General features: G+C 42.0%; 2 long non-coding RNA genes across 3 annotated transcripts; one reads left to right on the plus strand and one right to left on the minus strand.

Moving 5' to 3' along the window:
* Nucleotides 1-3,066: 3,066 nt before the first annotated feature.
* LOC119881887 lies at nucleotides 3,067-3,973 on the minus strand. Its single transcript, XR_005440432.1, has 2 exons — nucleotides 3,710-3,973; nucleotides 3,067-3,353 (listed from the first exon to the last, which is right to left on the minus strand). It is a non-coding gene; the product is annotated as an uncharacterized LOC119881887 (long non-coding RNA).
* A 157-nt stretch (nucleotides 3,974-4,130) lies between these two features.
* Nucleotides 4,131-13,630, plus strand: LOC119881888. Of its 2 annotated transcripts, none has more exons than XR_005440434.1 (3): nucleotides 4,131-4,696; nucleotides 7,491-10,288; nucleotides 12,690-13,630. It is a non-coding gene; the product is annotated as an uncharacterized LOC119881888 (long non-coding RNA). The 2 variants fall into 2 exon arrangements; XR_005440435.1 differs by lacking the exon at nucleotides 4,131-4,696 and having other exon boundaries at nucleotides 6,649-9,301; nucleotides 9,446-10,288.
* Nucleotides 13,631-25,113: the final 11,483 nt, after the last annotated feature.

Below are 25,113 nucleotides of genomic sequence, written 5' to 3' on the forward strand. Positions count from 1 at the left end.
ATCCCCTCAGTGATTGAAGCTGTGACTCATCCTTGCCAAATGGTCAAGAAGACACCAGACGTTACAGAAGAGCTGAGAATGCTGTCCTGTCTCCCGCACCTCTCTGGAATCATAATGTAGCATCTGAAATTGTCAAAGCTATAATCGATGACCTGCAGTCTCACGGCGTGAGAAAAGATGCTCACCAAGACCTCATTTTAATATGGAGTTAATATTTCATAAGGTGAGAGACTTTCTTGTCTCACAGGCCGCACCTTCAGAAGATGCCGCCAATGCCGACCAAGCAGTTCGCAAACGCAGATTTTTCAAGTTTGCTAAAGAACAGTTTGACAAAATGATGACGGAGCTGAAGACAAAATGCAAAGATTTCCTTGTGAGACTCAACCCAGATTCTATGTCCTATCAGCCTAAACCCGTGGAAGAGGATGACTTTGAAGAAGCCATTGATGGCATTTTACCAGGAAGTGTTCCTTATTCTCCAAGGCCCAGACGTGCATCTAGTGATCCAACCAGCAACTCCAAATTGATCAGCATGAGAGAGCAGCAGTTTTCTCAACTAGATTTTGAGACCATCAAAAATGATGTCGACAGCTTGTTTGATAAATTCAACCTGCCAGAGAAAGCTGCAGCACAATCCAACAAAACACTGCAAGACATCAAATCCAGTGGCATGATCAGGAAGTTTTCCAAAGAGCTGACTGATAAAATATACGACAATCTGATGGCTGGCCAGTCATATAAGATTCCCACGGTCCCAAGGGTGAGGAGTGCCTGTGCCTCTGTCAGGACGAAGGCATATGCCATCACAGAGGACGCAGTGGAAAAGTTCTTGCAGCAGGTGCTGCACTGGATGGAGATGGAGCCATCAAACAAAGAAAGTCACAATGTGGAAGTGGCAGGTGCATTAACTGACATCAAAGAGCTAATCACAACAGTGCTGACCCCACCACCAGAAAATGCCATCATCAGGCTGGAGTGCCCGGAAGCCAGCAACAGGCAGACTTCAAGAATATCATCTATTAATGATGCTGAAATATCTGCATCTGTCTGCACTGGTTTTGATAGTGAGAGCTTGAATGTCAGGGTTCGTGTTGACAGTCAGCAATCGCTCAAATGCAATGTCGAGGCCACTTCAGGAGCTCCTGAAGAAGTAACCTCTAAACCCAGAGGAATCACTTACTCCTGTACCAGAGTGCCTAACAATAGTCCGGTGTCACACACTGAAAGTGGGGATCTGTCCGCAGTGTCAGTGTCAGAGTGGATGTCCAGCAAACTCATCACTGCCCTGCTCATGAGGCTTGTCACAAAGACCCCTGCAGATGTCTGCTATCTGCAGTTCATGCAGATGGCAGACATCAAAGCCCTCATCAAGCGTCTGTCAGACAAGGTAGCGGATGAGATCAAAATCACTGGCCCTGTTGCTGAAAAAACCAAGTACTGCATGACAAAAGTCAACAAAGCCGTGATTAAAGACCTTGACCGGGAGTTTGGCTCTCCAAAAAAGATACTGGAGGCTGCAATGGCATCAAACAATACATCTTTTGATGATGCTGTTGTGAAATATCTGAAAATCCATATAAATGCCTTCCTCAATCCCCCCCCAAAGAAGTCCGCAGTGGCCAGGTTCTGTTCAGCAGTGGGAAAAGCTTTAAGAACGGCCTGCATATCGTACCTCACATGTTGTATGTCAACAAATGTTATCTCACCTGTCCCAGTCTGACCTGGCCTGACAACAGTTTCTCACAGCGGGCATTTGGACGTACAGTAGCAGTTCTGTTCTGTTTCTGATGGCAGATGGCACCTTAGCCTCTGCCTCAGTGTGTGAATGTGGTAAATGTGATGTATTGTAAAAGTGCTTTTAGCGGTCGTAAAGACTAGAAAGGTGCTATACAAGTTCAGATCATTTACCATTTACACTTGAGTCAAAATGTCCGCTGTGAGAAACGTTCAGTACCGCACGGCAGCTCAGTGTTTAACACTGTGGCCTCAGCAGAGATCAGGGGTGAATTCCCAGCCTTGATCTTTGCTGTATGGAGTTTCTATACTCCCCGTGTTGGCATGGGTTTTCTCTGGTTGCTCCGGTTTCCTGCCACATTTCAGATTAAAAAAATCATAAAATCAACAATTCCTAAATAAATAAATAAATAAAATTCTAAAATTATGTTTGATTTTGGTCGTGTTTTCCTCTGCTCTCAGATTGGTTGAATCTGACAGTATTTTTGCATTGAGTGCATGTGTCATTTTTAGCTCAATACAACAAAACGAGCTTCACAGTAAAACAGTTCTCAAACGTTTTCATGTCAAGGAAACTGACACAAACTGTAGATCCGATCACGCGTCAAGATTTTTTCCCAGCGGGCCCATCTGAAAGGATTTTTGCTTTTCAATTGTATGAATCCCAAATAGTCAAACATTCTGTCATTGTGTTTTTTACGGATGGAATTATAGTGAAAATAAATGATATAACTTTAAATAACATCCCCAGTCTCATCTACTGACACGACTACAATTAGGCCCATGAAAGCGGCTTGACTGTCTCTTTAGATAGAAACGTCTTTTTATTCTTCCTGTGCACCTAAAAGCAATCAGAGTCCGAAGATGTTCTCACCTACATGTGAAACACACATTGATGTCAGCAAAGTTTTGAACATGCAGCATTATTTAACTAATCTCTTCTCCCTTACAGGACGTGGCGACACAACTCAGACAGCTGTAGGACGAGCTGCTGAGGTTAAAGAATAGGATGAACTACCTGCTTCCGGCAGCAGACACTTTGCCCAACTTTGCTCTGGAGTCTAACATCAAAACATCTAAATCATCTTTGCCATTTTCATTTGTCAGATTGTAATTCACACTTGCTTTTTAGTTTATAGATTGCTTTCTTATTTTCTTTGTGTGTGTTTTTGTGCGCAGGGGCCAGTGTTTTATTCCAGCTATCTTCAAAAAAGTACCAGACACAAGAGGCAGGACAGATAGTTTTTGGGGATGCCTATCTGGCGGCCACCTGTGAGCCCAAGGACTGTTATTCAGCTAGGAACTACAAACACAAGACAGATGGCTCTATGATAATAGCTGACATTGTTTTACTGTCTATTCTTTTTTATACATACATCCTAAACTCTCTGTTTCTCTCTGTCTTTCCTCAGGTACACTCCCCCCTGGTCCTAGGACGCTGCTGGGCCTTTGAAGGTGGGCGTGGACATTTAGTCCTCGTCCTGTCCCAGCTAGTCACCAAAAAAAGGTGTCTTCAACTTTGTGAAGCTGCAAGTCGAGAGCAACTGGGGCCATCCTGACTACTCGTGTCTGTACATCTTCAGGGTCCATGGGTAGCTGGCAGGCTGAAGACTGGAGGACTAAAGGAGAGAAGAAGACCAACATCTGAGTGCAGAGCAGAGGATAAGTATATATAGAGAGGTGAGTATACAGTGAGGAAAATAAGTATTTGAACACCCTGCTATTTTGCAAGTTCTCCCACTTAGAAATCATGGAGGGGTCTGAAATTGTCATCGTAGGTGCATGTCCACTGTGAGAGACATAATCTAAAAAAAAAATCCAGAAATCACAATGTATGATTTTTTAACTATTTATTTGTTTTTCCTCATTTTCCTCACTGTATGTGAAGGGGAATCAGACTCCACACATCTAAAATATTAACAAATGTGTGCATCTTTAATGGGTGGGAAACCAGTGAGGTATGATGCACTCCTACCGGTTGGGTGGGGAATCTGTGCAGAGGCGGTGAACCTCGGTAACAGTGAACCCTCATCTCTGCCAGGTGAAAATAAGCTGCATGTGCATCAGAGGAGATACGTGGCTGTCTACACTTATTCTTTAGCATACAGACAGCATCATAATAATTGCATTTATACTCTGATAAAGACCTCACGCATGCACAGGCTTGCCTACATTCTCAACCATCAAATTCCAGCAACAGGGGTATCGACGACCCGGGCCAACGACCCCACTGAGGTTAAATAGCTAAGTTTCCCTGCCAGTCAGTCAGAACTGAAGAAGTCCTTTGGATGAGGGACGAAACGTCTTCCAGTATCTTCAACCAAGTCCAGTTGCCCTTGACTTTAACCTTCGTTGGATAACTATGACCTGGATGACTGAGAATCTTCATAGACATCTATTGAAGGTTACTGCATTACAGCAAAAAGCACTACGTAACTGTAATTGCATTACTTTTGTAACACATTACTAGTTGGGAGTAATGTGTTACAAATGTAACACTGCTTCTGAGGCAGACAAAAGTTGCTGTCTAGATTATGAAGCTATTAAGTTAACTAAGGTCAGCTAATAAACATCAGAACCATTAAAGTTATAAATCCACGTGTTAGCTAGCATTATATTGGCTTTCGGCTTCGACCAAGAATTTTCATTTCGGTGCATCAGCCTGTCGCAGCCGTTAAAATAAATGGGGTTCATTTTTCTTATGTGAGGCTGAATATTATGAGCAGTTTGGTACACTGCAAATTATTTCACAGGATGGGACTGTATATTTCACAAGAAATTACAGTATTATCACTTCACACGCTTTTACTGTGACATTTCACAATATTATACCGTGTTCAGAATTTTATTGTGAAATGAATGCAGGCGGGGCTGTTACAGGAAACTGCTGTGAATTCAGACTTTTCGAGCTGCGTCATTCGGAGCTTTCGCCTCGCTCATCCCGATAGACGGTTAAGTGACTGTAAGTGTTGAAATGTCACATTTTGTCAACTAAATGACTTTGAAATGACTGTTTGATATAGCAGAGCATGTTATTTAACTGTAACCAAATAGCTAAGTTCTGTTGCTTTGTATGTTTTTGTAGAGGAGTTAACATAAGTTACAAAGACAGGCTGTATGCAGAACCGCCTACTACTGGCAACAGCAGTATGCAGTATGAACTGTATACTGCAAACTGTATGAGGTTTAGTATGTAGTAAGAAAATGTTAAATAGATTTATTTTGCAGCATGCTACACCAGGCTTTGCTAGTTTCCGGTGTTCAAAATCGGAACAATGAGAGGAATATAAAAGTAATTACGCTTAAAACGTATTCTTTTAAAAACATCGTATGTAACAGGGCTGCAGCCGAGCTGTAGCAGATGTTTGCTTCGGTATATTGGTGCATAAATAAGAATTATATAAAATCATGTACTATAACCACAACTGTAACATTACACTAAAAATGTAATGTCTATTTAGAATAATGATAATAATAAAGGACAGCAGTCCCCTTTCGTTCCACTATTGTTGTTTATTTTTTTATCAAAGTGCTTCTAAGTTACACAAGCCTGTCCATCAAGAGCCAGATGTGTCTTTATTTAACGTTACTACATTACTCAGAATGTAAAGACAGAATAACAGCGGAACGAACATGTAAACTGTCTCACAGCTGCGGGTCTTTCCTCTCAGGTTGTTGCTGGACTCATCTGCTGCGTTGGCTGCAGAGGTCTGTGTGGCTGTGAGCTCCGTGAGCTGGCGTGAGGACCAGGGGGCTCCGTGAGCTGACTGGCCGGATCGTTAGCTAACCCCGCGGGCTGGCTCATTAGCTTCCCCCGCTGCATTTGCGGAGCTTCTCAACCCCGAAAACGTTCGAGCACATTCTCGATTCGTCAACAATTTCCCTAAAGATGCCGATATTTAAAATCTACACAGTTGATTTCTCACCTCAAAACTGTGGATTAGTGATGAAACACGTATGGAAATTGTAAAACAAGTTCTGTTGTTGTCCCCTAAAGAAAAGACGGGTTGTTGTTACAGGTCTAGCGCTTTGCATTATGGGCCACAGTGCGCGAGGTAGACTGGTCCGATGCATACTGCAGATTTTTCCCGAATCAGTACGCCAACCGGGTATTTTTGGCATACTGCATATTTTTCCCGAATCAGTACTCCAACCGGGTATTTTTGGCATACTGCAGATTTTGCTTTTGTTTGCATACTGCTGTGATTCTCAACCTTTTTTGGGCCAGCTCCCCCCTATCTATTATCCAGGTCCCTTACCCCCCCCATCAAAAAAGATGTTTGCAATTTGCCCTGAATATTGTTGATTTTTTAAAAAACAAACAAACACGGAAATGTAACAAAAAAGCCATGTGAAAAGTAATTATATTTAACTAATAAGTGGATTTTCCTCCCAGAAACTGTGTGTGAAGCCAGATACTGTTCTCTTGGATGGGGCACTTAATAAGTGGGGGGTATGGGGGTCCCCCCCAGAAGATTTTGAGCATCAACCACTTAATTTCCTGCATTCTGGTGAAACTTTTTCCTCCAATTTCTGCCTTTTCTGCACCAATTTATGGTGGCAATGTCTAAAAATTCAGGTGGCAGGTGACAATTCAAAATATATTATTATAATAGAATATAATCTAGTGAGGTTCTCTGACATTCTTATTGCCTTTAAATATTTTTCTCCTGTAGATCAGCTTATTTAATATCATCCCTGCTGAGTCAACACACATGATTAAGTCTTTCCTCCTCTTATGTGGGGAAGTAACCTATTTAAATGTGTTTGTGGCCCCTTTTCATCTCAGTAATAAATGAATCTGTTTTAATTCAGTTATTGACTGGACTTTATTAGCTCATGTGCTCATAACTTATAACTCAGTGTTTCCTAAGAATGACAGTGTAACTGTGGCGCAGATACAGCGTGCTAGCCTCGAAAACCCAGCTGTATTCTAACATTAACTTAGCTCTCCTTACATGCTTGCTACTAACTTTTAATAGCTGGGTCTCCGACATTGACAGCGTTGTGTTGGACAGATTTGTGCAGCTGTGTTAAGGAAGGAGATCGAGGGACAGATGAGAGAGACGAGCCAGAGGATGTGCTGCGCAAATATGCGCTGCCTGCAGCTCAAATACGAATTTAAATAGGCCTAGTTAAAAGTCTCGTACAGTTGCAGTGGACTAAACTGGCAGGTTTTAATGTGGCAGACCACAGTTTTTTGCAAGTACTTTAAAGTTAAACTTAAAGAAGTCAGAGTATCATCTGTAAAAATTTACCCACAACTGACTAAGTTTAAACTCTTATTGTTGTGAATCTTAAGTGTAAACTCGCCTTAGAATTTCCAACCAACAAACGCCCCCCGAAAGCAGCTCAGCGCCCCCCCTTCCAAAATATTGCCTCCAGCGCCCCCATCGTCCTCAGAACGCCCCTTGAGAAGCACTAGCATACTGTATACTACATACTACATTTGGACCAAATCAGTACATACTACTAGTACAGTAGGCGGTTTCGAATACAGCCATAAAGTTAGTTAACTTAACGTTAGTGGTTAATGTTAACTTTACTCATGGTAGGTTTGAGCACCCAATTTTTTAAACAAGAAATTAACAGACACTTACTCTATTAAGTTAGTAACGTTAGAAATGCTTTTTCGTCTGAGTTGTTTTCAAGCCTCATATTTCTAAAGGTGTTAAGGTATCCTTTAAGTTATCTGTTAACGTTAGCTTTTCTTAGTGCTAAGAGCCTGTCTTTCCCCACTATATTTTCCCCCACAGCATTTGGTGCAGTGCTTTTTTACGCTGACAAGACCACTGGACAATGAAGTTAACGTTATACGGTAAGCTGTGACCTTAATACATTGACCGTTCTTATCAACCAGAGAAAAATATTGTAATGGATAAGGGCAAAGATAAAGTTTGACAACTTTAATCTCAAATTAGTAACGTTAGCTTGTAATTTTCTCCCCTGCGGTGTATGCATGTGATACAGAGCAACCGTTGCTTTTCTTGTCAACTGTAAAATGAACTGCGCATGTCCATTGTCTGATGGAAGTTAGTTTTCAAGTCAACGGTCTTGTCTGGAAAATTCCACTGCGGGCAGTTAGAGTGAGTGCTGCTGTTAGACCAAGCGGCACTCATATTTGTTTTTGAAAATGCATTAACTTAGCTTGACAGTCTGAAGAACTAGGGATTTGTAGCTGTAAGATACACGTTTGTAAGAACTCGGGTTATTTGATTTTTTGTGACTGACGATGTTTGTATTTGTGAGCTAACGTTACCTTACAGCATGGTGACAAGACTGACGTTACAGGGCGGTGAAGTAACTTAAGTTATCTTTCTAGCTAAGTTACACACACTTTCTATTTTAAGATTGACAACCTTCGTAATTTTCTCTGGTGCTGGGTGTGATAGAGAGCAGCCGTTGCCTATCTTGTCAACTGTAAGGAAAACACACAGGGCTTTTCCTGGCTCATAATGGGCCTTTGGGTGGTGACTTTGCTCGACAGTAACATTAACTTAAGCATGATCGGTGCTCGTACAGTAAAGGCAGTGCGATACCTTATGACCGTAATCTATGCATTTTCTTGTTATTTCTGACCATTTGATAAACAAAATATATCCACAACCTGGAGGAGTAAATGTGTAAATTAGTGTATTAATAAATATTATAACATTAAATAGAAAGTATAATGTCAGTACAATTATATATTTACAGTTTACACTTTATTTGGATAGTATTCCTACAGATAGTTTATTAGTTGAGATTCAGCTTTTTTACACAAAACCGTTTTCTGATATTTTCCTATAATATTAATTCCAGTTGGACAAAACAGCAGTTTAATTTTGTGGGTTGTTTTCAGTCATTAAGTTACTGTGCAAGAAAAATGCTCTTCATGGTGGTTAGTCTCTCATTTTTTTTTATGCTGTAATAATAACCGGACATACAGAACAACACGTTCAACATTTCTTAAGTTTGCTGTAGTTCCTCAACCTTTTTGTAATGTCCCGCCTGCTCCAGGCTGTGATTGGTCATGAAGTGACTTTGACGAGCAACTTTAAACACGCATGAAAGGCTCCTGATCTCCCTGCGGAGATTAGCAGGAAGGAGAGAACGTGAACAGGCGAGCGTCACGTAGCACCCAGAAAACCTAATCTGGAGAGGGCAGAGAAGAGAACCGGTGCCGGAGTAAAATGTGAAAGTGCTAGTACCGGTTAATACAGCTTCATGGAGGAGCGTTCAGGCGCAGTCAAACCAACGCAGCAGCTGGTTTATTAATCCAGCGCCAGCTGCATGTGTAAAATACTGCGGCTGTGAATGTGAGGAGAGGTGACTGCTGGAAGACAAGACGTCGTATTTAAGTTTATGTTCTGCTTGTTTGATAAATGGCTATTAAAACACGTTCGGAGGGGATTTGAAATGCTTTTTTCCCCCAATTCATATCATTTTGGCGCTGGTGATTTTCCTTTGGCGCTTGCTAAAAACATCTCTTTGCAGGAAAAACCCTGAACGCATGATTGGCTGATTGGATAATTGCATGAATAAGCAGGTTTACAGGTGTTCCTTATAGTGATAGCTAAAGTTCTTGGTGAGTGGACTGAGTACTTCATACATAACACATGATCACAATCTAAGTTTTACAATATGTGTACTGACTAAAAAAAAGATAAATCTATGGGTACAAGATATGGTAACAGTTGAGTCTTAATCTTTTCTTATTCTATATTTGCAGGTGTGTGCCACAGCCACTGACATTGAAAGGATGGTAATGCTACCAAGCACACCAAGATAATGTTGATGTCTTCTTAATTTTTTTTTAATGCATTTCACACCATCAAGTCATGCTTTTTTGGTACTGATCCAGCGAGTGTCTCTTTGCTGTGCACACTCATCTGGTAGAACTACACTTTTGTCCTTTATCCCTAACTTCCTCAAAAACATTATCCCTCCAGCTCTTAATCTCCTCCTGGCTAAATCAAATTGTAAACAGTGAATTTGTTTTACATCTTCACATCTATGTGTGGAATTGTGAGCTCTCTGTTGTGGTCTGATCTCAGCTCCAGTAGTTACTTCCTTTTCCAGCGAGTCGAGAACATGTTGAGGTACCTGAAATGAAAATGTCAATATTTAAAATCTGGTAAGGACGCCTCCAGGCACGTCCAGCTGGGAGGAGGCCTCAGGGAAGATCCAGGACTAGGTGGAGAGATTATATCACCACACTAGCCTGGGAACACCTCGGGATCCCCCAGTCAGAGCTGGTTAATGTGGCTCGGGAAAGAGAAGTTTGGGGTCCCCTGCTGGAGCTGCTGCCCCCGCGACTCGACCCCAGATAAGCGGATGAAGATGGATGGATGGTTTTCTGAAAATGGCTGATTCTGATTTTCTTTCTTTCTAAGAACATTAACTAAGAGCATTCACAAATATTTTCATAACTTCTCTTTAAAGAAAAATTATTTTATTCATACTCTGAATCCACACAGGGAAAGCCTGCACCATATTGAGGTAGTCTAGTCAATGCTTGTGCTGACAACAGACGTGCCACAGCGCGTTCCAGAAGCAGCTCTCCACTAGTATGGTGAGTATATTTGAATTTGTTTCAGGTGACATAATGAAGCCCAGTGCATGGATGCTGTCTGCGGAGGGCCAAGTGGTCATAGGACCTCACCAGGACTTCGTCAGTGGTTTGGCTGTCGTTTTCGCCAGCTATTACAATTTAAATTAGAAGTATGCTGAAGGTGCTTCATGCACTCTGGAATTTATCTAAAGGTAAATGTCTACGTTACTATTGTGCTTGAGGGCTTGTTGAAAGTAGTTATGTTTGGGTGTTTGTGTTTGTGAGCAGCCCAGGACCACAGCAGGCAACTGCTAACGTGCCTCCCTGAGAGCTGTATTATAGACTCAACACGTGTCTGTGCTGGAGACCAGAGAGGAAGCCGTTTTAAAAATTGTCCTTGTTCAGTTCTGAGTACTTTTGTAGATTTGAAGTTAATATTTTGTTTGAATTTTAGTTCAATTTTTTACATGCTCCATGCTCCGCCCATTATTGTTTTTCCCTCACAAGGCCACGCCTCAGCACCTATGACAGAATGACAGAATTGTTTGCACTTTGCATTTGCCCAATCGGGGGAAAGCACCCTCACCCCGTATAGCCCCCGGTGCATGCATTACATGCCCCTCTCTGTCAATGGCACAGGCTAGTACCGCTCAGGCTACTCTGCCTAGGTAAATCACACACCTGCACTTTGTTGATTGAAGTGTTTGTAATGAAAATGGTTTTCAGTTACTGTTTCTTTAAATGGCTGGTTTTTATCTGAACCACAGTAATGTCACCTTGTCCAGACAGAGATAAGTTTAGCTCTGTCATACAACAGCAGTGACCCACTGAAAGCTGGGGGGGACTGTTTGGGAAATGCCACCTTTATCATCCTACCTGAATGAAACGGCTTTCCTTGTGTTTATAGGTGTTTTGGGGCATTAATCCAGAGACGGGCACAAAATCGAAGAGACAGCGAGGAATTGATTCATGTTAAACTGGAGGTTACGATGTCTTTAAAATTCAATTGTATGTATATTGCGCCAATTGTTTTATAAAGTAGGTAATTATGAAGTTACAGTGAAGTTACAGTTAGAAGTTACAGTTAAATACATGAAATCTAAAGCAACATACTGCTAAATCACAGTACTCTACTGGTCATTGACTATGAAGTTACAGTTAAATACATGAAATCTAAAGCAACATACTGCTTAATCACAGTACTCTACTGGTCATTAACTGAAGTTACAGTTAAATACATTAAATGTTGCTTTAGATGTCGGCTGACGTACTGCGGTAAGCGTGTTGACTCATCCGTTTCCGGTGCTTGTGTGTTGGCAGCGTGTTGTGCTGCTCTCGCTAAATACCAGTTAAATTTGTTCGATTACTGCGGCCAACTGTCCACTAAACATTTATTCTTACAATAATTTTGCCTAAGCACTCACAGTTCTTTCCATCTTTTAGTGACTGCTGTTCAATCTCATAGTTGTTCTAAAGTTTTGGTAGCTGACGCTACAGTACTTTAGCTCAGCCGTTAGCGACATTAGCTCAGCAGCTAGCGATGGCTTCTCCTTCTCCCTCTCGCTCTCCTACTTTCTCCTGCTCTGTGTGTCAGATGTTCAGTTACTCCTCTGCCTCCTTTAGCAGTAATGGTACGTGTAACAAGTGTAGTTTATTTGTAGACATGGAGGCAAGGCTCAGTGATTTAGAAGTCCGTCTCCGCACCTTGGTAAATAAGTCTTTAGCTACTGTAGCTAGCCAGTCCCCAGTAGTCGGTGCGGAACGGCCTGAGTTAGCCTGTGGTAGCCGTCCCCCGGGATCTCCTGAGCAGCCAGGAAGGGGTGGCTGGGTGAATGTCTGAAGGAGGAATAGTCGTAAGCATTCAAAGCCCACGGGTAATCACCAACCTCTTCTCGTTTCTAACAGATTTTCCCCACTCAGCGACACACCAGCTGAGAAACCAACTGATCATTGGCAGCTCCATTTTGAGAAACGTGAAGTTAGCGAAGCCAGCTTTTGAAACTGCTGGCTAAGGATAAACGTAAATACAGTAAGATTGTTATTCACGTCGGCGGTAATGACTCCTGGTTACGCCAATCGGAGGTCACTAAGATTAATGTTGAGACGGTGTGTACATATGCAAAAACAATGTCGGACACTGTAGTTTTCTCCTGACCCCTGCCAAATCTGACCAGTGATGACATGTATAGCCGCATGTCGTCATTCCGCCGCTGGTTGTCGAGGTGGTGTCCAGCAAACGATGTGGGCTTTGTAGATCTTTGGCAGACTTTCTGGGGAAGACCTGGTCTGATTCGGAGAGACGGCATCCATCCCAGGAGCAGCTCTCATTTCTAGAAATCTGGCCAAGTTTATTAGTGGACCAAATCTATGAAAACCCAGAGTTGAGACCAGTCGAACACACTTCTCTGCTCCTCCATTTCAGGAGTTACTTAGTGAAGATCCTATGTGGACTCTTAAACATCTGGAGCCGGTTGCACCAACAGGGCTTACGCCTGGGCTTAAGGTAAGTAGGTCTTAACTCAGCATTCTAAGTCCGACCTAATAGTTATGACAGTTGCACCATCCAGGCTTAAGTCCTCTTCTCGCTAAGACCGGGCGTAAATCTTACGCCTAGTCAGTAGCAGGCGTAAAGTAAAAATCTAGGCAAGTTTCTATAGTAACCACTTGATAACTCAGCAGTAAAGACATGGCGCGCCTTATACACAGACTTTACAATGAGCGGGCTTTTAGATGGGAGAGAGTTATTAGGGACAGAAGCAATCCATTGGACATTTACAATGATGAGGAGCTGATTCAGAGGTTTCGATTTTGTCGGAGAGATATATATGAACTTGTTGAAGAGCTGTCACCCGACTTACAGTTTGTGTCGGATCACAACGCAGCATTGACACCCGCATTACAGCTGTTAATAGCGCTACGTTTTTATGCAAATGGTGCGTTTCAAAACACTGTTGGAGACATGATTAATGTCCACAAATCCACCGCATGTCGGGCCATCCGCAGAGTGTCACTGGCACTGAGCCGTCGCCTTCCACGATCTGCTCACCTCCCCACTGAGGCCGAGTGTGCGGTGATGAAACACAGATTCCTCCGGGCCTCTGACATTCCTGGTATTGTGGACTGCATCGATGGGACTCACATCCGGATCCAGCACCATCTGATGTCAACCGCAAGGGATACCATTCAATCAATGTGCAGATTGCTTGTGACGCCAATTATAACATCTTTAATTTGGTGGCAAGATGGCCTGGATCTACCCATGACGCACGCATCCTCCGAGAGAGTGCGTTATACCAGGATTTCGAGGCTGGAAGAGTAAATGGGCTGCTTCTCGGTGACAGTGGATACCCACTGAAACACTGCATGATGATCCTATAATTGCTCCGAGGACTGAGCAAGAACGACGGTATAACACCATCCACACCACCACTAGGTCCCTCGTTGAGCGGTGCATCGGAGTCCTCAAGCGCAGGTAAAATTCTTCCGCAGTGTCTGTGCCGCTATCCATGGTGCTGATATAGTGTGGTCACTAGATCACTGAAGACTATATAAATAGACTAGGCCTAGGCTATATAAAACTCGGCAAACGTGACAGATTTAGGTTTCACAGTAGCCTAATCATTAATTCTTTTTTCTAGGTTTCATTGTCTTCATGGAGAGATGCGGATGCACCCTGAGCAAGTCTGCACCGTAATAGCAGCGTGCACTGTCCTCCACAACATCTGTGTCACCAAGAGGATCCCTCTCCCTAGGCAACACCATCAGCCGGTGCCGGAGGAAGGTGCCGACCCTGTGGACCATGCAGGGCATGAAGATGTCGGTGGACGACTAGTCCGTACACGTATTATTAATGCTTTATAAATGTTATAAACTATTGCTTCACTTAAAATAATTCTGCCATAAAAAATAAGCCACAAAGAAAGTCCAGTAGGTTTATAGTAAACTCTTTTTTTAATTTACATATAATTGTCATTGATTCATTGCACACAATTTGCCATTAGGCTTATTTACAGAATTACAAAAGACCGCCCATCCTCTTCAGAAATAGGCGAAGATGACCTGCTTATCTGTTGTTGGAGCAACTGTATTTCTAATGATATTATTTGTTTTTCAAGTTCCAGCTTTTCCTGCTCGGCCTGTAATTTCTTTGTTTCAGCCTCCACTCTAACAATTTCTTTTTCAAGAAGTGTCTGCTGCAGATCTTCCAGCCTCCTCCTCCGTTTCATCGGCGGTGCACCGCTGCTGCCTTCATGAGTATTTTGCGGAGTGACTTGGGCCTCCATCGAGTCTGAAAATACAGAGAATCTGTCATAGGCCTACTGTTATCTGACAACTACTAAAACTGTTATTGGAGGCTACTCCAATATATAGGCTACACACCTTCACAATTCACACTCTCGCTTGAGTGGTCGACATCCATCTCTGGAGAGACAGCAGTTTCTTCCAGATCGGTACCGCCACTTTCCGCACCGACCAAACCAATAAAAGCCGGGGAATCCTCTCCAAAGATATCCACAATTATGGTACTGTACACGGAGGTTTTTGGGGGAGGACCCCCGCCGGTCGGGTGGTGTTTTTTTGAAGACAAATCTTTTTTTGCTTTGCTCAGGAGGTCTTTCCACTTTTTCCTCACATCGCTCTCTGTCCGAAAGCAGCCAGAGTCAGAGCAATCGTTAATCGCCTCCGTTATCTGTTTCCATGTTGTTTGTTTCTTCTTCTTCGTTATTGAGTTTGATTGCTTGGCAGTCAGTGTGTGTCTGTGCTGACTGTACAGCTCAATTAACTTTTGTATCTCAATGTCGGTGAAATTTCCTTTCCTTTTTCTTTGATCATCCATTGAGACGGCTACAAGTTAACAAAACAGCGGAAGATAGTTTACAGCATAACCCAGCAACGCACGCTGCTAGGCAACCGCTATAGTTCTGTGGCCATTCACATGAACGCAGAACGTAGTTTGGTTGGTGCAACCGACGTTAGGTCAACTCTAAAGACTGGTCTTAACTAAGACCTACTTAGCAGTTAGGACCAGGCTTAGTAAAGCCCTGTTGGTGCAACCGGCTCCAGATCTCTCTCTTCGAAAGGTGTACTAGTAAATGAACTAATATCAGATTATGATTGATTTATTTTGTCTTACTGAAACCTGGCTGGGTGATGGAGAATATGTTAACCTAAGGGAATCGACCCCTCCCAGTCATATTAATACTCACATTCCCGAGGCACAGGCCGAGGAGGTGGAGTTGCAGCTATCTTCCACTCTAGCCTACTAATCAGCTCTAAACCTAAACTAAACTATAACTCATTTGAAAGCCTTGTTCTTGGTCTTTCACACACAAGTTATTATTGTAGGGGATTTTAATATTCATGTGGACGATGAGAATGACAGCTTCAGTACTGCGTTTATCTCTCTCTTAGATTCCATTGGCTTCTCTCAGAGTTTTCATGAACCGACTCACTGTTTTAACCACACCCATGACCTTGTTTTGGTATACGGTATTGAAATTGAACATTTAATAGTGTTCCCACAGAATCCCTCTTTATCTGACCACTGTTTGATAACTTTTGTGTTTGTATTGCTGAACTACACGCCATTGGGCAAAAATTTCTATACAAGATAGTCTGATAGTGCTGTAGCTAAATTTAAGGATGCGATTCCATCAGCTCTAAATTCATTATCAGATCACAAAGTAACAGAGGACTCCTATGCTAATTTCAGTCCCTCCCAAATCGATCATCTTGTTGATAGTGCTGCAGGCTCGCTGCGAATGACACTCGACTCTGTAGCCCCTCTAAAAAAGAAAATAATAAAACAAAGACGGTTAGCTCCATGGTATAATACGGAAACTCGAAAATTAAAGCAAATATCGTGGAAATGTGAGAGGAATTGGCGTTCCACCAAACTGGAAAATTCTCATTTAATTTGGCAAGAAAGTCTTAAAATTTATAGGAAGGCCCTCCGTAATGCCAGAGCAGCGTACTACTCGTCATTAATAGAGGAAAATAGGATCAACCCCAGGTTACTTTTCAGCACTGTAGCCAGGCTGACAGAGTCACAGCTCTATTGAGCCAAGTATTCCATAGCTCTCAGTAGTTACGACTTCATGAGCTTCTTTAATGATAAAATTCTAACTATTAGAAACAAAATTCACCAAGACCTGCCCTCAACTGGCACCGACTTATCTCTAAACTCAGGAACCTTAAAAACAGCTGTAAAACCAGATATGTTTAGACTGCTTTGCTTCCCTCAATCTTTACCAACTAACTTCAATAATTTCTTCATTCAGAAGTTTTACCCTTAGTCAGCACTTCTCTACTAGATATGATCAATCCATCTTTATCAACAGGCTATGTACCACAGTATTTTAAAGTAGCTGTAATTAAACCTCTTCTGAAAAAGATGTTTTAGCCAACTATAGACCTATATCTAACCTTCCATTTCTCTCTAAGGTTCTGGAGAAAGCAGTTGCTAAACAGCTGTGTGACTTTCTACATAGCAAGAGTTTATTTGAGGATTTTCAGTCAGGATTTAGAGTTCATCATAGCACAGAGACAGCACTGGTGAAATGACTAATGACCTCCTTATTGCATCAGACAAAGGACTTGTCTCTGTACTGGTTTTACTAGATCTTAGTACTGCATTTGATACCATTGACCATCAGATCCTATTGCAGTGACTGGATAATTTCATTGGCATTAAAGGAACCACTCTAAGCTGGTTTAAGTCCTATATATCCGATTGATTTCAGTCCTCCATGCACGCCCAAGTTAATCATGGAGTTCCTCAAGGATTTGTGCTCGGACCAATCCTGTTCACTATGCTTCCTTTAGGCAATATTATCAGGAAATGTTCCATAAGCTTTCATTGTTATGCAGATGATACTCAGTTATATCTATCGATCAAGCCAGATGAAACTCATCAGTTAGCTAAACTTCAAATGTACTTTCAGGATGTTAAAACCTGGATGACCTGTAGTTTTAAGTTATTGTTCTGGGGCCCAAGCACCTCCGTGACGCATTATCTAAAGATATAGTTTCCCTGGATGGCATCGCCCTGGCCTCCAGCACCACTGTGAGGAATCTTGGAGTTATCTTTGATCAGGACATGTCGTTTAAGTCTCACATTAAGCAAATTTCAAGGACCGCCTTTTTTCACCTACGTAATATTGCGAAAATCAGGAACATCCTGTCTAAAAATGATGCAGAAAAACTAGTCCATGCATTTGTTACTTCTAGGCTGGATGCTGCAGCACGTGTTCTGACAGGAACCAGTAAAAGAGATAACATTTCTCCTGTCTTAGCTTCTCTGCATTGGCTTCCTGTAAAATCCAGAATAGAATTTAAAATCATTCTTCTTACCTACAAAGCTCTTAATGGTCAGGCACCATCTTATCTTAAAGAGCTCATAGTACCTTACTACCCCACCAGAGCACTGCGCTCCCAGAATGCAGGGTTACTTGTGGTTCCTAGAGTCTCCAAAAGTAGACTAGGAGCCATAGCGTTCCGCTATCAAGCTCCTCTCCTGTGGAACCAGGTTCCAGTTTGGGTTCAGGAGGCAGACACCATCTCCACATTTAAGAGTAGGCTTAAGACTTTCCTCTTTGATAAAGCTTATAGTTAGGGCTGGCTCAGGTGAGTCCTGAACCATCCCTTAGTTATGCTGCTATAGGCCTAGACTGCCGGGGGATTTCCTATGATGCACTGAGCTCCTCTCTCCTCTACTTTCTCTCCGTCTGTATGCAACCTCATCCCGTTATTGCATGTTACTAACTCGACTTCTCCCCTTTCCGGTAGTCTTGTGCTTTCTCGTCCCTCTCCTCTCTCCTCCTATCACTTCCTGCAGGTGTTTCTGGCTCTGGAGCTGTGGAGTCTGGATCTGTGGTTGCGGGTCACCTGCTGCCCCCGTGTTCCTGCTCGACATCCTCTGCTACAACTATTGTTACTTCTCCTATTGTTATTATAATCATTAACATTACGATTGTTATCATTAACACTACTATACATATCTAAACCATTTTTCATTTAGTCTATAGCAACATCAACTTTACTGTCTCTACCTCTGTGTTGTATATTGTGTAGGCTGCCTCTCTCTCTCTCCTTCACCCCCAACCAGTCGAGGCAGATGGCCGCCCACCCTGAGCCATGGTTCTGCTCGAGGTTTCTGCCTCTTAAAGGAAGTTTTTCCTTGCCTCGGTCGCCTAGTGCTGCTCTTGGTGGGAATTGTTGGGCTTCTGTAAATAACATCACAGAGTACGGTCTAGACCTGCTCTTTTATGAAAAGCGCTGTGAGATAACTGTTATTGTGATTTGGAGCTATATAAATAAAATTGAATTCAATTCAATTCAATCTAAAGCAACATACTGCTTAATCACAGTACTCTACTGGTCATTGACTATGAAGTTACAGTTAAATACATGAAATCTAAAGCAATATACTGCTTAATCACAGTACTCTACTTGCATAAATACTGTGAGATCACAGTATACAGCTATCATTTCACAACAATGAATTTTAAAATGATACAGTAACATACTGTGAAAGTAATTTAACTAGTTCCCAGTAATTTACTGTTTTTGTTTTTCTGTGCAAAACACAGCTCACATAAGTGCAGGTATTTAATGACGAGAGTCAGCCTCCATGTTTGTTTCTGTCTGAAGTCCCGTTTGATCACGCTACTGAGAACCAAAGTCCCCGGAAACGCCACTCTGAAACCATTGTAAAAACGTCATGTGTGTGGTCCTGCATCTGGAGTGAATCATCTTGTGTGTGATTAAAATTTGAAGTTTATTAATTTTATTATGTCTGTAGCTATTTTTCCATCTAATTGTCAAGCGAATTTGAAGCAAACTTTTGAAATGTTTCCATCAACGTTTTCTAATGCGATACTTTAAAATGCGCATTAAAAAACGATGGAAACATGACTTGTGGTGTTCTAAGATTTGAAAATCCTCTTGTGTGCACCAGATATAAAACTACAAATGATAATTTTTACATGTGAGCTAGCCTGTTCGGTGTTTGGTCTGGTGGATTTTTTCACTTTGGAAAGAGCCATGCTAGCTGTTTCCCCCTGCTTCCAGTCTTTATGCTATGCTAGGCTAACCATGTCCTGACTCCAGCTGTGTACTATTGTACTCTTCATAGCTCACTCTCATGAAGAAAGCAATAAGCATACATCACACAGTGTTGAACTATTGCTTTGTGTTGTAGAGGACTACAGACTGCATAGTATGGACATCCAGTTAAAACAGTATTCTGTATTATGCGTACATAGCCATCTATTTTGACATGATACGTGAAAGATTCTTAGTTTGAAGCTGGAAACATCAGCCTGCTGTTTAGCAGTCATTAATTCACCTGAGCAGTCTTTTTGATTGTTGGAGGTTTCAAATTTCTAATCCACTGTCTGGGAGCCTACAAACTGAACACCTGTTGCACAAATAATAGCAGAGGGGAACAGTTTCAGTGAAGTGCTTGCGGTTCAGCAGTGGTGTGTTGGTCCAATCAGGGTTCCAATGGCAGTTCCTATTAGATATCCTAAATCAAGGTATGTAGCTAACAAAGGATTACTTTGCCAACATTGATTCTACTAAGTGGTAGGCAAATAGTGGCCGGTGGGCCCCCCAGCAAAATGGCCTCTTGATGAAAGCTGAAATGTTCACTTTTATAGTTTACATTAAAACGTTTACATGATTAGTCATAAAACTCCCAAAGACAACAGTGTAATATTAAGGCTCATGTAAATCCCAATAACTGTGACCTCATAACATGTAACGCTGAGCCAGGCTGGCCCTTGCCCATGGTTAAACTTAACTGCTACCACTGTGCATGCAGTCAATAGAGGCCACATATGTAAGCTAACATTGTACAGCTTAAAAATGAGAGCCTGCCCGATATTAGCTTTTCACAGATATATCGGAGGCCAAAAACTTTAAAAGGAATAAAGTGTCGCAACAACAGGAGGCACACTTGCCGATGATAAGAATTGTCTTGTGGCACCAATTTGCTGCACATACGCACACTTTTTGAAAATAAAAGATGATATTGTCTCATGTTATTTTAGGTGTTGTCCCTAATTGTGTGGTGATGGTTGTATGGGTTCTATGCATTAGCACTATGTTTCAACATGTTAATTTTTCTGCAGTGTAACCGTCTATGTTGTGTTGAAATCATGAATATTAAAATCATTTTCATAGCTCAAGCAAACACTAAATAATATTTTGACAACATTGAGCTTTTGCAGCCCTCGACCCTGTACGCAGGATAAGCGGTTGACGATGGATGGATGGATGGGTAAGGTTTCGCAATACCAGGATCCATTTCACTTCCTCCAACCAAGCCACGCCTATTTGCAAAAGATGTCATTTTTCTATTCTATTGGAGGATGCTGGAAATAGGGCGCGCCCCACGAAAAGTCCACTTTTGGCCCTCTATGCATTTGGCCGTGCTACTGGCTGCTGTTCCCACTGGCTACACAAAGCTGAGTCAAGCTTACCAGAGGAAGCAGAATGCTGCCTGAAGCTGTGCTGGTAGCCTTCAATATAAGGCAGTCACTTTATCTCAAGAAAATCTTGTCCAGAACAACTACACCTAGGCTATAGATGTTTAAAAAATATATATATTAAGTGGAATCGAACCACAACCAAGTTGTGATTTTTTTGATGCACATTTTTATTGTACTATACCAAGTGTATATTAAATGTGTTATTTTGGAACAACTTAAATCATGTTGTGTTCTCTTAGAAATAATTAAACTCAACTTTAAGATAATTGCAATATATTTTAATATACTTGTGTTAAAATGGAACAACTTTAAATATATTTACTATAATTTAAATACACTTCTTTAAGTTTAACTTAAATTACCCTTTTGTGCTATACTTGAAGAACAGTTTTATACTTTGAACATTATTATAAGCATTTCAGCTTATTAGTAATTTTATTATTAATATACTACGAAACTGCTTTATAAAAACCATTCAGTATGACAATAATTCATTATTAATGCATTAAAAATACCTGGCTAAATGCCCTTATAGCATAATAAATCAGTAAAAAATGTACATACAGACAACTTGAAAACTTTAATCTTCTGTACATTAGAAAAATACATTCCTGTACAATAAAAGGTACAGCAGGCCAAAAAATGTTCAAATAAAATTAATGAAATGTCCATTATTTCTAAAGAGTACACTATACATATTCCATGATATTAATACCCATCAGGGTCCCTCATACAGTTCACACAATCAGCGCGCCTCCAATGACCTCACGTCAAGCCATCCCACTTCTGACAGCATATGCAGCGAAGAGCGAGAGCAGTCACCCAGATTCAAACACAGGTCTACAGGGTACCAAACATACAACTATGACTGCAACGCCAAAGAGCCAGGCTCATTGGTCTGGCAGTCCAAGCGCATACTCAGCCTTAGTGATGGTACTCCGTCACAAGCATACAGTTCAAATGGTGGAACCAAACACTGAAACTGAATGTCACAATCTTTATTCTTCAAGGGGAGGGTGTGTTTTCTTTGAGTAGGACTCGTTGCATTTTCTGCGAATGAGGACTTGCACAGCAGACACTGTGGTATTTGAAAAGTGCTTCATCACAGCATCTGTGAAAGGGGAAAAAAGTATTTTGTTTAATGTAAAAGCAAAATGAACCTTCCTCCCTACTGTCAGGAGCACTCATCATTTAATAATATAAATTTAATTAAACTGGACATAGACTTTGTTTCTACTGAAATCATGAACCAGTAAACTCGTGCTCACAGGTGGTCCAGACTGTCAAAAAGGCGCATTTTAAAGTATTTAATCCATTAATGGCTTTGATACTAACGTGACAGCATTGGTTGCCTGTTTCATTTTGTACCTTCAACAAAATTATGATGATACTGTAACCATTCTAACGTTAGGAAGTGCTGGCAGAGGAGAGGCATAATTTATTGGCCACACAAGAAAATACCTTCATTCACACTTTATTTATTTTGGCATATGACAATCGGTGATCGTATGAGAACATATTTCATTCGATTTGAGAATTTATTTCCACACATTTGCTCAGAAATAAAAAGTCCTGCAGCTAATTGGCTGGTTCATGCATGATCGATCATTTCCTGTGTGCGCAGACGCTGCTGCACGCGCGAGTTTGTGTTCCAGTTCCTGTGTGCGCAGATGCTGCTGCACGCGCGAGTTTGTGTTCCAGTTCCTGTGTGCGCAGACGCTGCTGCACGCGCGAGTTTGTGTTCCAGTTCCATCGCCTATGACGCGTCATCGGGTTCTGAATGATTCTGGTTCTGTGATCATGTAAGTGTGTCTGCCTGCGCATGCGCGACTTTGTGTTTAAATTTAAATTCCTTTGATGTGTGACGCAGTGCTGTGATGTGACTCAACACACATGATGTCATACAGTCCTGACTATATGAATATCACTAAATTCTACATTCAGTTTTCACTCTTCACAAGTGACTTCCAGACCACAGTCAGAAAGCACAGCGAGGTACACACTACTGAAAAAATTAAACATTAAGCAAGATACAAGTTCCACACATTGCTAAACACTTTACAGTAAGTTTCAAACAAACGGAAGAAAAGCAGAGCTTTGTGTACAGAACGTACCTAAATGGACCAAACCGGATTCCAGATGGACGACACTATCACACTAGAGGCTATTCTGCCCATTGTAACAAAACATTTTGAAAGAATCTCTGCAGCACAGTGGAACATGTTAGTCGCAGGGACTTTAGACTCAGACACACAAGCTACACTGGCTGATATGATTGTTGAAATCATACAGACACTCTCTATAGCCATCCTGAGAAAGATCATTCCAGTGATTAAGCAGCACGTGCACAGGAGTGCAGCTCAGGCTGCTGTGAGTACAGCTTTGGAGAACTTCAACACTCAACTCGGAGACTCCCTCCCTGGTAGCATTGCTAGTGCTTTTCAAGTCCCACAGGACAAATATGAGAGTGCAGAAAAGTTGACAAGTCTAATTAAGAGGGAAGTTTCACAGGAGGTAAGCTCTGTTGTATCCTGGGTCTTCAGCAGCCCGCCATCAGAGCCTGACCTTTTTTTCCCTAGCGTCATCTCCAACATATCATCTCTTCATCAGATGGTGTTACATGCAACCGAATGTCTGAGAAAATATTCAGGAAAGCTGAACTCCCAGTGCCTGGCAATGTGTTGGCAGACAAACGACATTGAGTATGTTCCACTCAAAAGCTCTGAATCTCCAGAACAGATCCTGGAAATAGAGGAACCAGAGAGATGTGAACTGCCTCAGAGCGTAAAATCCGAGATCTCCATCCCCTCAGTGATTGAAGCTGTGACTGACATCCTTGCCAAATGGTCCAAGAAGACACCAGACGTTACAGAAGAGGCTGAGAATGCTGTCCTGTCTCCCAGCACCTCTCTGGAAGCTCATAATGTAGCATCTGAAATTGTCAAAGCTATAATCGATGACCTGCAGTCTCACGGCGGTGAGAAAAGATGCTCACCAAGACCTCATTTTAATATGGAGTTAATATTTCATAAGGTGAGAGACTTTCTTGTCTCACAGGCCGCACCTTCAGAAGATGCCGCCAATGCCGACCAAGCAGTTCGCAAACGCAGATTTTTCAAGTTTGCTAAAGAACAGTTTGACAAAATGATGACGGAGCTGAAGACAAAATGCAAAGATTTCCTTGTGAGACTCAACCCAGATTCTATGTCCTATCAGCCTAAACCCGTGGAAGAGGATGACTTTGAAGAAGCCATTGATGGCATTTTACCAGGAAGTGTTCCTTATTCTCCAAGGCCCAGACGTGCATCTAGTGATCCAACCAGCAACTCCAAATTGATCAGCATGAGAGAGCAGCAGTTTTCTCAACTAGATTTTGAGACCATCAAAAATGATGTCGACAGCTTGTTTGATAAATTCAACCTGCCAGAGAAAGCTGCAGCACAATCCAACAAAACACTGCAAGACATCAAATCCAGTGGCATGATCAGGAAGTTTTCCAAAGAGCTGACTGATAAAATATACGACAATCTGATGGCTGGCCAGTCATATAAGATTCCCACGGTCCCAAGGGTGAGGAGTGCCTGTGCCTCTGTCAGGACGAAGGCATATGCCATCACAGAGGACGCAGTGGAAAAGTTCTTGCAGCAGGTGCTGCACTGGATGGAGATGGAGCCATCAAACAAAGAAAGTCACAATGTGGAAGTGGCAGGTGCATTAACTGACATCAAAGAGCTAATCACAACAGTGCTGACCCCACCACCAGAAAATGCCATCATCAGGCTGGAGTGCCCGGAAGCCAGCAACAGGCAGACTTCAAGAATATCATCTATTAATGATGCTGAAATATCTGCATCTGTCTGCACTGGTTTTGATAGTGAGAGCTTGAATGTCAGGGTTCGTGTTGACAGTCAGCAATTGCTCAAATGCAATGTCGAGGCCACTTCAGGAGCTCCTGAAGAAGTAACCTCTAAACCCAGAGGAATCACTTACTCCTGTACCAGAGTGCCTAACAATAGTCCGGTGTCACACACTGAAAGTGGGGATCTGTCCGCAGTGTCAGTGTCAGAGTGGATGTCCAGCAAACTCATCACTGCCCTGCTCATGAGGCTTGTCACAAAGACCCCTGCAGATGTCTGCTATCTGCAGTTCATGCAGATGGCAGACATCAAAGCCCTCATCAAGCGTCTGTCAGACAAGGTAGCGGATGAGATCAAAATCACTGGCCCTGTTGCTGAAAAAACCAAGTACTGCATGACAAAAGTCAACAAAGCCGTGATTAAAGACCTTGACCGGGAGTTTGGCTCTCCAAAAAAGATACTGGAGGCTGCAATGGCATCAAACAATACATCT

Source organism: Micropterus salmoides, unplaced genomic scaffold (assembly GCF_014851395.1).
Source record: "Micropterus salmoides isolate LMB-PRFRI ecotype aquatic unplaced genomic scaffold, ASM1485139v1 Ms_hic_scaffold_2779, whole genome shotgun sequence".
Taxonomy (NCBI): domain Eukaryota; kingdom Metazoa; phylum Chordata; class Actinopteri; order Centrarchiformes; family Centrarchidae; genus Micropterus; species Micropterus salmoides.